Here is a 12,006-nt window from a genome sequence, read left to right on the forward strand (position 1 = left end):
TGAAATCGAATGAGATTACAGCAGCGTTGTGAGACCCTGAGCAGAGACCTTAGTTAGGCCAGGTTGGGCTCTTGACCCGAGGAAACCATGAGAGAATAAATGCCTGTGGTTTTAAGCTGCTGTGTTTGTGATGTTTTGCTACGCAGTACAGAAAACCAAGGCAATCATTCAAAAAGTATTTACTGAGCACATACTGCCTTTCAGACACTGAGAGGCAGTCTTTAATGACAGTTTCCATAATCTCTGCCTCCACAAGACTTACCTTTTGGTGGGTAGGATAATTGTAAACAGGTTTAAACGTAAAATATCTAGCATGTTAGACGACGAGAGGTGTTAGAGAAGAAATGAAGTAGGGAAATGAATTGTGGGAGGGACAGGGCTGGAGAGTGGGAAGTATTGAAAGCTGAGTTTCACATAGAAGGAGAAGGGTCTCGTAAGAGGGAAGGTAACTGGCAATGTTGAAGGAGAGCTTTTCCAGGCAAAGACCAGTGCTCTCAGAGACAAGGGGTGGTGGGAGGTGGAACACATGATGTATGGTCCAGGGAGGAATGGCAAAGACCTAGGATTTGAGGTCAGAGAGGAAAAAGGAGACCTGATCATGCAGAACTTTAAAGGTCGTGGTGAGCTTTCTGGCTTTTATTCTGAGTGACATGGAGAGCCAACAGAGATTTTAAGCAAGGGAGTGATATGATTTGACTTTGCTTTTAACAGACTCGCTACAGCTGGTGTAATACAGTGTGGTATAGCGTGGTGTAGATGAGAATAACGTGGGGTAAATCAACAGGAAGCAAGGTTGGAAGCAGAGACCCCACCAGTTAAGATCCTGTTACGATAATCCAGGCAAGAAGGCATAGTGCCTGGGTCAGGGCAGTATCAGTGGAGAGAAGTTATTAAATTAGAATTCTTTCTTTTCAACAAAATTGAGAGCAGACATTGTTGATAGAGAACTGAAATCTTTTTCCATTCCTTCTACTGATTTATGTGAAGAAGCTTTGTCAGTACTTCCATCTCTAAAAAATGAACATGTAGAATAGAAGTGATGCTGAAACTTTATTTTAGTAATAATAGGATACATGGTATGTATCCATGGATACATGAACTAATCAAAACGTCTCAGCTAGATCATTAAGATATATGTTTTTGTATTTAAATTTTTAGCAGAACTTTAATATGTTTTTCTCATTTATATATTAATAATAATAGTAATAAAATATAGTACAAAGGAGGGTCTCTGACATGTAAAACCTCATAGTCATGGTAATAAAAACTAATTTCAATTTATATACATTTATAAAAATATTATTTGTATTCTATTTGATTTCCATCTAATTGGCAGTGCAAAACAAAAATGGTCTAGATAAACATATCTAGATACATAATGTACAAATACAAAAGTAATATAAATTGCTTATTGTTGGTAAATAACCCTCAGTTACTGTGTGCAACGCTTGTGAATACCACTTTAATCAGAAATTAACGAGAGGCGAGAAAATGGGCATTTGACCCTATGGGAAATATTACTTTGTTATTGCAAGAATACGTTGCATTCATGCCATCTGGCATGGGGATTTGATGAGTTAATTAATGTGGCCTTCTCTTACTTAAGCACTTTGTCTACGCAAATCCGCCCCGCTCTCCAAAACAGTGTCTGACTCAGACATCAGTGACAGGACACTCTACAAACCTTCGTGACATTGAGAGGCAGTCTCTGTTTGTGTGGAGTAGCTAGGCCACGAGATGTGCAAAAGCATTTCTCTGCGGCTTGAACAGTGTTAACACTGAGAACAGATGTTTAGAGTTACGTGTCATTCTGTGTGAGTGTTCACTGCCAGATCCTGAGCAACAGAGGATGCTGGGTTTTTTTAAATGAATTTATATGCTGTCTTTTCATATGTGGGTCCTTCTCGCTTAGGTCTAAGGATCCTACTTCATTTAGAGGACACACCATTTTTGTTTTAAAATCCCAATATTTACAAATACGAAGAAAACTTTTGCAGCTGTTTACCTTTATGATAAAAACTGTACATTACAACTTAAAATGGAATATAGAACACAAAGTTTGGCAAAATTATTTTAGGCCTACTAGTATAAAAAAAAAGTTTTGAAAACATTGCCTAAGAAGCTGTATATGGTGCTAATTCAATAGCTTTCCCATTTTTTTTAAATTAAATATACCTGTGTCTCTAATTTAAATGCATGAAATGAAATTTATTTGGTCCATTTAGTTTCCTTTATACCTATTTGGGCAGAGCTTTTTTTTTTTTTTTTTTTTTTTTTTTTTGCCAGGACGGCTTGTGACCTATGGTTTCACCTATTATTTGACTACCCCTGGTCTATTCATCTCTGTCTGGGATCTGAGTCACATGTCTGGGACCTCTCCAGCACAACAATAATGATTATAGATGGAGTGTTCCACGAGTGTATTTATTAATACAAGCTATACATTTCAAGAAGGCATTATACTGCTGTCATCTTTAATTGGGCAGGGACAAATCCTAGGAGACACATATAAGAAAAGGAACGATTGCCATCATAGGAAAGGACTAGAAAAAGATTAATGCTTGGTAGATACTACTATTTGATGCAGTGGTATCCAGTGCAGAGGAATAAAGTAGATGTATGAACCCCAAATGGTCAACATTTTCTTCTTTCTTTTTTTTTTTAATGTTTATTATTTTTGAGAGAAAGAGAGAGAAAGCAGGGAGGTGCAGAGAGAGAGAGGGGCGGGGGGGACAGAGAATCCTAAGCAGGCCCTGCGCTGTCAGCACAGAGCCTGATGGGGGGCTCGAACTCACAAACTGTGAGATCATGACCTGAGCTGAAATCAAGAGCCAGATGCTTAACTGACTGAGCCACCCAGGCACCCCTGAAATGGTCAATTTTTAAACATTCTCCTATAACAAGAATATTTCAATTTTTCAGCAGAACTCTTTCTGATGGGTGCAAAACAATGTGTAGCTAAATGTAGGTCTCTGGAATCCAAATGCTGGGGTTCTCAGCTTATCTTCACCACTAACTACCTATGTGCCATAGGGCAGATTACTTAGTGTGTGTCTCAAATTCCATATCCATATACCAGACATAATAATAGTAACTTCTTGAGAGGATTGTGTGCATTAAATGAGACAATCATTGTTAGTCACTTTGAATAGTGTCTGACACATACTAAACACTTAAGAAATGCTCACCAGTATTACGAATAAAAAGCTTATTAAGCCATTTCATGTCAATATATATTTTGAACGTAACATATGAGATAGGGTAATTCTCAATTAATCTGCATTAAGAGGGAAGGAGAGCTGTTGATAATACACCCAACCAGAAATCGAATAAAAGATACATCTGCTTATTTTTCCAACATTTCTGGAAATTATCATCGATTTTTAAAAAATAGTTTTCTCTTTTGCATTGTTTCACTTTTTTTTTACGATCATCTCTTTTATTACAAACACAGAAAGCAATACACATAAAAAGCAATTCAGTCCTAAAACTGAAATGCTTCTCTCATTTGCCAATACTACTACTAATTCTTTCATACTCCAATGAATCCTCTGAAATTACATACATTTAGAGATGAATGGTGGGCTCATTCCTGTTCCATGGTCATTTGATATGCATATGGATGCCCCTTTGAAGAGTGAAAGAGCTGTAAAATACAACCAAGTGATTCTAGAATTTAAATTCATAGTGAAAAGACATGCATGTTGTATTAAAGTAATACTAAAAACAACATGAGTTCATTTATTAGCAATAATTTCCAAGTGTGCCTTGGTAAAATTATTACTCAATAGTCTTGTTTTATGATCCAAAGAGGGGAATTAAGGATATTTCAGTCCTGCTAAGTTGTTATTTTAATTTTAAAAAAAAAGCAAAAATTTCTCATATTTCCAAACCACAGAAAATATTGCACATGTGTGTGCATGCATACACACTTTTAAAAGCCATGCCACAAATTACTTTCAACTGTAAAGCCCCAGGAACAACCACTACACCTTTGAAAAAAAATCCATATGGATAAGAAGAAAAATTAGATTTGGAAATCCCAGTTGGAATTTTAGCCACTGTAGAGTCACTATACTCCTTTGTTAGGCACTGGGTTTATAAATACAGATTTTGAAAACAGCCTTTCTATGGAAATTTTTTAATGAAATTATTTTATTTCATATAGATATCACATTCTAGTTTTCAGTTAGAAGTCCTTTTTAAGGTAGATGAATAGTTGTTCTTATTTAGTAAATACCCAGAAAGACACAAGAGAGAATTGAAATGTCCCGATGTGATGTAACACATTTTATTAAAATGTTATGTTAGAATTTAGAATAGTTAGAAATGGCCCTTATCTTTGAATAAAAGGGGGCTTACTTCTTACTCTGAAGCTGGTGATACTGAGTTTCTTAAAATATACATGTTGCCAAAGCTCTAAGGCTTTGGTGCCGCAACAGACTGGGAATAGCGGCCTACAATATATCAGAGTAGCAAATTTTAACATAGTGGTGGAACCCAGGATGCCTGGGCTCAAATCCTGACTGCATCCCGTTCTGGATAAGCAAGGTATTGAAACTCTCTACTCCAAGATTCTTACCTATAATTTGAGATTAACATCATCACTACCAGGTAGTGTTGTGGTAAGGATTAAGAGTTAATACATATGCTTTGTAACTGAAGCTGGGACCTAGAAAGCATTTGATTAACATTATGTTACTACTGTTAAAATTGTATTGCTTTTGTTATTAGTCTTATTTCCATGGTTAAGATTGAATTTATGCATATATAACATGGGGAGTTGGATCCATGATATAATTTCTTGGTTACCAAAATTACCTTTTTCCTCTCCAGCTATACTCCTTTATGAGATGTCTGAAATTATACATTAGCAACTTGCCCTTATTAGGACTGTGGAGGTAGGGCAGAGCCACAGAGGGCCTTGCATGGCCAGAAATTATGCCAGTTTTATAGCAAAGTTGGATTGGACATTCTAGGCCATCCAGCCTGGTAGCCAATCATCCCAGTAGGTAGACAGAATATAGGGTAAAGGGATTTGGTCATTTGTAGGTCCTGGGCAGCAAGCAACTGATGTCAGGGAGGTCCGGCAGCAGATATAGCAACCTAATTATGGAGACTAGGGGTCAAGAGCAGCAGTCCCACTCTTAGAGAGTCTGGAAAAGTGAACTCCTGTTCACTTAGAGTCTGGAAAAGTGAACTATCCTGTTATGGATAATGGTATAAAGGGACAAGATCTCATTATTGGTGGACAGTGTACAAATCAGTATCCTAGTCACACAGAAGACAATACTCCATCCTAGAAAAATGAGAGAAAACTTCTCATGGCTATTTGCCCATAAGGCATTTTTACTTCGTGGTGAACTGTAGTTTTTTGGGGCACATTCTATCTGTACATTATGATAATGGGACTCACTTTCACTTTAGGAGAATTCTATCTTTCCACTCAGCCCATGTGCTTTGGGTGAAGCTTTCCATAGTTTCCAGGGTTGGAGAAAGTGACCTAAACTAAATCAGTCAGCATCCCCCTAGCCACAGTGATTGATTTAAGAGCGGCACAGCCACCAAATCAGCTTATGAGAGCCAAGAGGACTTACACCTAGAAATTGATGCTCTCATGGAGCTATCTGATCTCTTTTGGCATTAAATGTGATGCCGATATGACCCTGAATCTTCTTGGTATTTTCAAATAGATTCCAAAAGATGGAGTCTACTCAAAAAAGCAGAGCTAAGAAGTAGATTCTGGTTAGGTTCCTGAATCAAGTGTCTCTTGAACACCTAAGTTTTCATGAGCCAAAATGCTATCTTTCGCTTTAGCCAATTTGGGAAATGTTTACTCTTACTTGCATGACAACAACAAATCTAAAATGACACATACTTTGTCACCTTATACTTTTGTTTTTACAGGGAATATTGTGTCTCAGTCATCTTTTTATTAATATGTAATAAGTCTTGTCAAGTAATTGGCACATAACAGGTACTAAATATTCATATATTGAGTGAAGGAGTGTGTAAGTGAATGAAGGAATGAATACAGCTAATTGGATATTATATGACCAAAGGTTCAGAGAAGGGGTTGGCAAACTGTTGCTGTGGGTCATATCTGGTCCATTGTCTTTATTTTAAATAAAGTTTTATTGGAACACAGCCATTCCAATTCATTTGCATGTTGTCTATGTCTGCTTTGGGGCTGTAATGACAGAGTTGAGTAGTTATACCAAATATTTTATAGCTTGTAAAGCCTAAAATATTTACCATCTGGCCTGTACAGAAAATGTCTAATGACACCCAAGGATATTTTACTTTCTGTGCCTGGGCGGGGGTTAGATCAAAGTTTAGTCCTAACAGAGGGCTAGATGGATGCTAGAGCAAGGAACCAAGCAAGGTGTTCCCAGCTTCTTAATCACAACATAATTGTTTCAGGAATGGATATTGTATCAAACGTAACATTTCACTTGGAATGAGCTTCATATATTGCACTATTTTAGTGGTTAATATAACATAAGAGGTAAGAGGTGAGGTGAATGGTAAAGTCATAAGGTCGTTTCCGTGTGTGTGTGTGTGTGTGTGTGTGTGTGCGCGCGTTATTTATATGCGGAGGGGTGGAGTGAATAGGTGGGGGCCTTGTGTGGGGGACCTTGGCAGGAATGCTTGAAAAAGAGATAAGGGAGAAAAGGTTGCTGGAGACAGACTTTTCCTCCTACAATATTGCTTCAGGTTGACCCTTCTACTAAGTTTTAAGCCTCATTTGGTTTTGCAGGCAATACCCCATCCTCTTAGCATGCCAATTGAGTTTCTAGGAAGCATATGAGATAAAGAGGCAAAAGTTCAGAAAACAGTCCTTCTAATTAATTAGGTCAATGGACAGTGTGTACTGATAAAATGGAAGGAATATATATATATATATATATATATATATATATATATATATATATAACCAATTGTATTAAAAAATACGGTAAAATGTGATCAGAGAGGAAAAAACAACATATGATTCTAAAAACAAGTGTTTCCATTAAAAAATTTAAAAACACTGTCTTTAAAATTCTAGGAGTACAAATTCTAAAAACCTCCTTTGAAAATTTTTGAATGTTTTCCCATTTCAAATAATAAAGATCATATAAAATGAGCAGGCTTTGGCATTTTCAGCATATTACAGGTGAACAAAACAGGGGCGCCTGGGTGGCTCTCTCAGTTAAGTCCGACTTCAGCTCAAGTCATGATCTCAGGGTTCGTGGGTTCCAGCTCCACGTTGGGCTCTGTGCTGTCAGCTCAGAGCCTGCAGCCTACTTCAGATTGTGTCTCCCTCTCTCTCTGCCCCTCCCTTGCTCTCTCTCTCTCTCTCTCTCTCTCTCTCAAAAATAAACATTAAAGAAAAAAATTGAAAAAAAGGTGAGCAAAACAATGAATAAATAACAAATATTTAGAAATCAGCATTTCCAGAGATGTAAACCTACATCCATACTAAAAGAAAGAGCTGCCAAGCATTGTTTTCTTTTGATTTGCAGAAAAATTAAGCTGAAAGTAGTTTGGGAGACTAGCTTCAATCTAACCATTTAAATTTATTTAACCTTTTGTCTGCTAGCAAAACACACACTATATGCTAAGTCCAGAGAGTTGCTTTTGCCATAGAATTATCAACACAAAGGTTTGACTTTTCAGCATTTTTTTCTTCACATTTTGTATGTTAATGTGCCCTTTAATTCTTTCTAATTTTCATTGACAGAGGAATACATTTGTTTTAGAGACTTAGCCTAACTTGAAATCTCTCTAAAATAATTTTCCCAAATTAGCTAATTTAGGAAGAGATGTGAAGGGTACTATTACATGAACTTCCAAGATGATTGCTTTAGTAAATGCAAATTAAAGGTGATCAAGTGTAAGTTTATTGCCTTTTAAAAAAATATGTTTGTTCCACTTTGCATATAACAAAGGATGAAAATCTGCTTTAGGCTTTAAATCATCTCTAGTTGAATGTTTTGCTTATAAACAGGGAAAAGAACTAATTGTAGGAACACTTACCTGCTGTAAGTTTTCAGACAGTCTCAACCATATGTAATATCCCTGAAAACTAGAAGAAATAGTAATAAAAATTATAAGAGCAAAATAGCAAAGTGCGTTGCCTGCCATGTCTACAATGTGGGCAGTATCCAGAAATTATATTTAAAGACATTCTAATCAACAGGTAATCAGTAGGAAAAGGCAATAAAACCAATAGCTTTTTTAAAATTGAGCAAAGAATTAGAAAAGCCAATTCCCTGAACAAGAACCCAAATAACCACGGAATATTTAAGAAGATGTTCATTCTTACCAATAATCAAAGAAATGCGAATTAAAACACCAAGATAGCATTTCATACCTCTCAAATCGTTTGGAATGTTTTATTGCAGTGAGTTGAGTTTTTGCAGGAAAGTAACTCACATTTCTGGTGAGAATATATATATGCAAGTAATTACTTTGGAGAGTATTTGGGCAATTTCTAAACGATGAAAAATGTACAAACTAGATGGCCACCTGTAGGTATAAGCTAGGGACCCTTGGGCATACGCACAAGAGAAAGGACCTAAGGTGTACATGGCAGCATTATATGAATATATGAACAAAATATTGGAAACAAGAAGATTCCAACAACAGGGAATAGGAAGTTAAATGGTGAAATATTTACACATTTGTATACTATGTTGCAGTTGAAGTAAATGAATTAGATTTCTATAGATCAGATTAAGAGATCTCGAAAACAATGTTGAGTTTACAAATAAAATTGCGTACAGATATATATCTGTCTGAGAATACAACAGGGAACAGGATTTTGAAGGACTAAATCTGAGTAAATAAGTAAAAGTAATATTTAGGGGCACCTGGGTAGCTCAGTTGGTTAAGCATCCAACTTCGGCTCAGGTCATGATCTCGTGGTCTGTGAGTTTGAGCCCTGCGTCAGGCTCTGTGCTTCGAATTCTGTGTCTCCCTCTCTTGCTGCCCTTCTCCCACTTGCCCTCTGTCTCTCTTTCTCAAAAATAAGTAAACGTTAATAAATTAAAAAAATATATTTACTAGTAATATTTATTTTAACAATTCTGAAACAAATGTGACAAATTTTAACCTGTTTAAATACCGGATGGTGGATACGCAAATATCTATTAATATTATCTTTTTTGTGGTTTTGTATATTAAAAATTATTTCCGAAGGAAAATGCAGGATACCTGAAAGGATAATTTAAAAAGTTAAAATGTTTTTCAGGGAAAAATGCAAAATTTCACTTGGGTTCTATTCATGTTTAATAATAATAAACTTAAGAACCTTGCTTATATGGTTAAGACTACTTGCTTACACAGCAAGATTATCTTGTTGTGCAGGGTTTTTTCCACTAGTTAGGCAATTTGATAAAAATACATATTACCAGGTTCCATCTCAAGAGCTGGTGAATCACAGTCATAAGGGGGCAGCCTGGAAATCTGTATCCTTTAACAAGATCCTTGGCTGATTTTGAAATTTAACCAAGTTTAGGAAACCTTATTTGATGAAAAAGTGTTGAAAAGGCAAAAAAACAAAAAAAACCCAAAAACTAGTTAGAAGCAGGTAAATAGGCAGTAAGTAGTATGGGAGATGTGTGTGTCTGAACCTAGAAAGCTCAGGAGCATGCAGAGTAAACAAACATCCACCATAGCAGTCTGGGATCAGATAATGTTGTAGCAAACATATCTGTCTCCCTATATGGTACCTGAGGAAGTTCTTGAATTTGAGCAGAGAACAGTGTCACTCATGGTGACCCTGAGTCATTCAAAGAAGGTAAATTATACCTAAGGAAATTCTCTTAAAGGAAAGGAAAAACTAATATATTTCACAAGGAGTTCCATAAGAATTGTTTTAAAACATCTGTACGTAAAATTCCTCCTCCTATTGCCTTCACAATAGTTGTATTCTGGATGTGTTAGAGAATACACAAAAGGCCATAAATGGTGTGAGGCAGTTTTTCCAAAAACCCAGACTCTGCTTTCATGAGGATCTGGCCCCTGAGTAGTGGAAAAGACCATGGAGAGCATCCAGTTTTCGGTAGGAAATGGACTCAAATTTAGCATAAAAAGTATTAGTACAATGAGAAAGAACTGATATTTGAGTAATTACAATGTGCAAAGCGCTATGATAGCTGCTCTATGTATTGTTTTTGCATTCAAAGAGCTCATTCTTTGTTTCTGCCACCTCTAGGGCTCTCTGTGATAAATATAGATGTCACAGTCCCATCTCACACAACCTCCTTGGCAACACACACAGCTACTCAGTACAATATAAAAAATCAAAGTTATGAACAAATAACACACACCCCCCCAAATCCAACACTCAAACTGTGTCTAAAATATCTCTGTCATGCCATATCACCCAACTGGGTGACATGGATTGGCACGTAATACTAATTCCTACCTAGTCATTGATTGAGCCCAGTATAATACACAGTGGAGATATAAGTATTGGTGTCACGGAACCAGGCTGGAATGCTGGCAGAAAAACCAAGCGGCACTCGGAGATCTTGGTGAACTGGAGATTTATTTAACATTGGCGGGCTCAGAGGAGACTGTTTCCCCAAAGGTCTGAGCCTGGAAGGCCAGTGGGGAGGGTAATTTATAGCCGACAGCCTCCATATCTATGGCGGTTTTCGTGTGCACACCAAAAAAAGGAAGAAGAAACCAGAGGAGGGATCGCTAAGATAGAGACAAGAGTTTGTTTTAGTCTAATCAGCCATCTTTGGAGTACTTTATCCACTTCTCCAACACTCCCCGCTTTGATGCCTTTAAAAAAAAAACTTTTAGTAGGCATCACCTTTCAGTTTTACAGGTTGGTACTCTCAGAAGGCTAAGACATGTGCAGTAGTTTGGCAAGCAACAGTGTTTTCAATAAAACGTACCATGGCATTCAGTATACAGAGGCCAATGGATAAAAGTAAAATTTTGGAGAGGAGGGGTCCCACCAGGGCAGGAAGCCAGGATGCCCAATCTGTGAGATCCCATCCTTTCCATTGATTGATATTTTTCTATTGTCTATGTTGAATTCTTTCCTTGAGCTCCTTAACCTTAGTTGTAACTATTCCTGACTGATTTATGAAATAGCAACATTCCTCCCCCAGAAAGATGCAAGTCTCTCCTTTTTCTGAAGTGAGGGGGTTGAGGGCTCGCCTATTTTGGAGGGTCACTGCTGCCAGAGAGTTTATTTGGCTTTGTCAGGTTACCAGAGAATCTGCCACCTGTTCCATGTCTTCATTTAACTCTTGAGATAGTCTATGATATAGTCCTACAGGTGAACCTACGCCCCTGTTCCAGTTCCTATTACTGTCGCAATTCCTGCTCCCATCAGAACAGGTAGCAGGATTGCCCGTTTAGTCCAGGACTTGGGGCTAAAGGCTTTTAGAAGCTGATCTTCAGTGTATATGGATATCTCTGGGGTTCGGAAGACAGAATAACATATCTGAGTCCAGTTGGCCTCTAAGCATCGGTAGGCTGATTAGAACACAGATAGAACACCCCAGGGGTTGAACACAGGGTTGTATTCCTCTTTAAGGTTATATTTATTCCATATAGAGAGGTACCATTCATATCTTCAGGGACTGTACAGATTAGATTGTTGGCATTTGTGAGACGGATCCCAGTGGCCAGGGGTCCAATTAAGACAGAAGTGTTGGTTTTGAGATTTTCAGGAGCTTCCCAGGTCAAAGGGATGGGAGTGGCTAAGTAAGCCCTCCGGCTGAGGAGAAGCACATCCAGCAGATTTGGGTGTGATTATCTATTTTATGGAGGACTTGGAGAGTAGTGTTAGTCCAACGCTGAAGTGGGGAATTGGTAAGCATCTGATTGAAGGCTGAAAGCCTCAAACCCTGGTGGGCTGCCGGGGGAATGGTCGCCTTTATGGCTTATATTACCCTGTCCTGGGTATCCTTTGTAATCTTTTCGAGGGCCCTGCCTTGCATCCCTTCCCCGTCCTAGATCCCCCATTGAGGAAGGTAAGTGTAGCAAGCTTCC

This window comes from Felis catus, chromosome C2 (genome assembly GCF_018350175.1).
Source record: "Felis catus isolate Fca126 chromosome C2, F.catus_Fca126_mat1.0, whole genome shotgun sequence".
NCBI lineage: Eukaryota > Metazoa > Chordata > Mammalia > Carnivora > Felidae > Felis > Felis catus.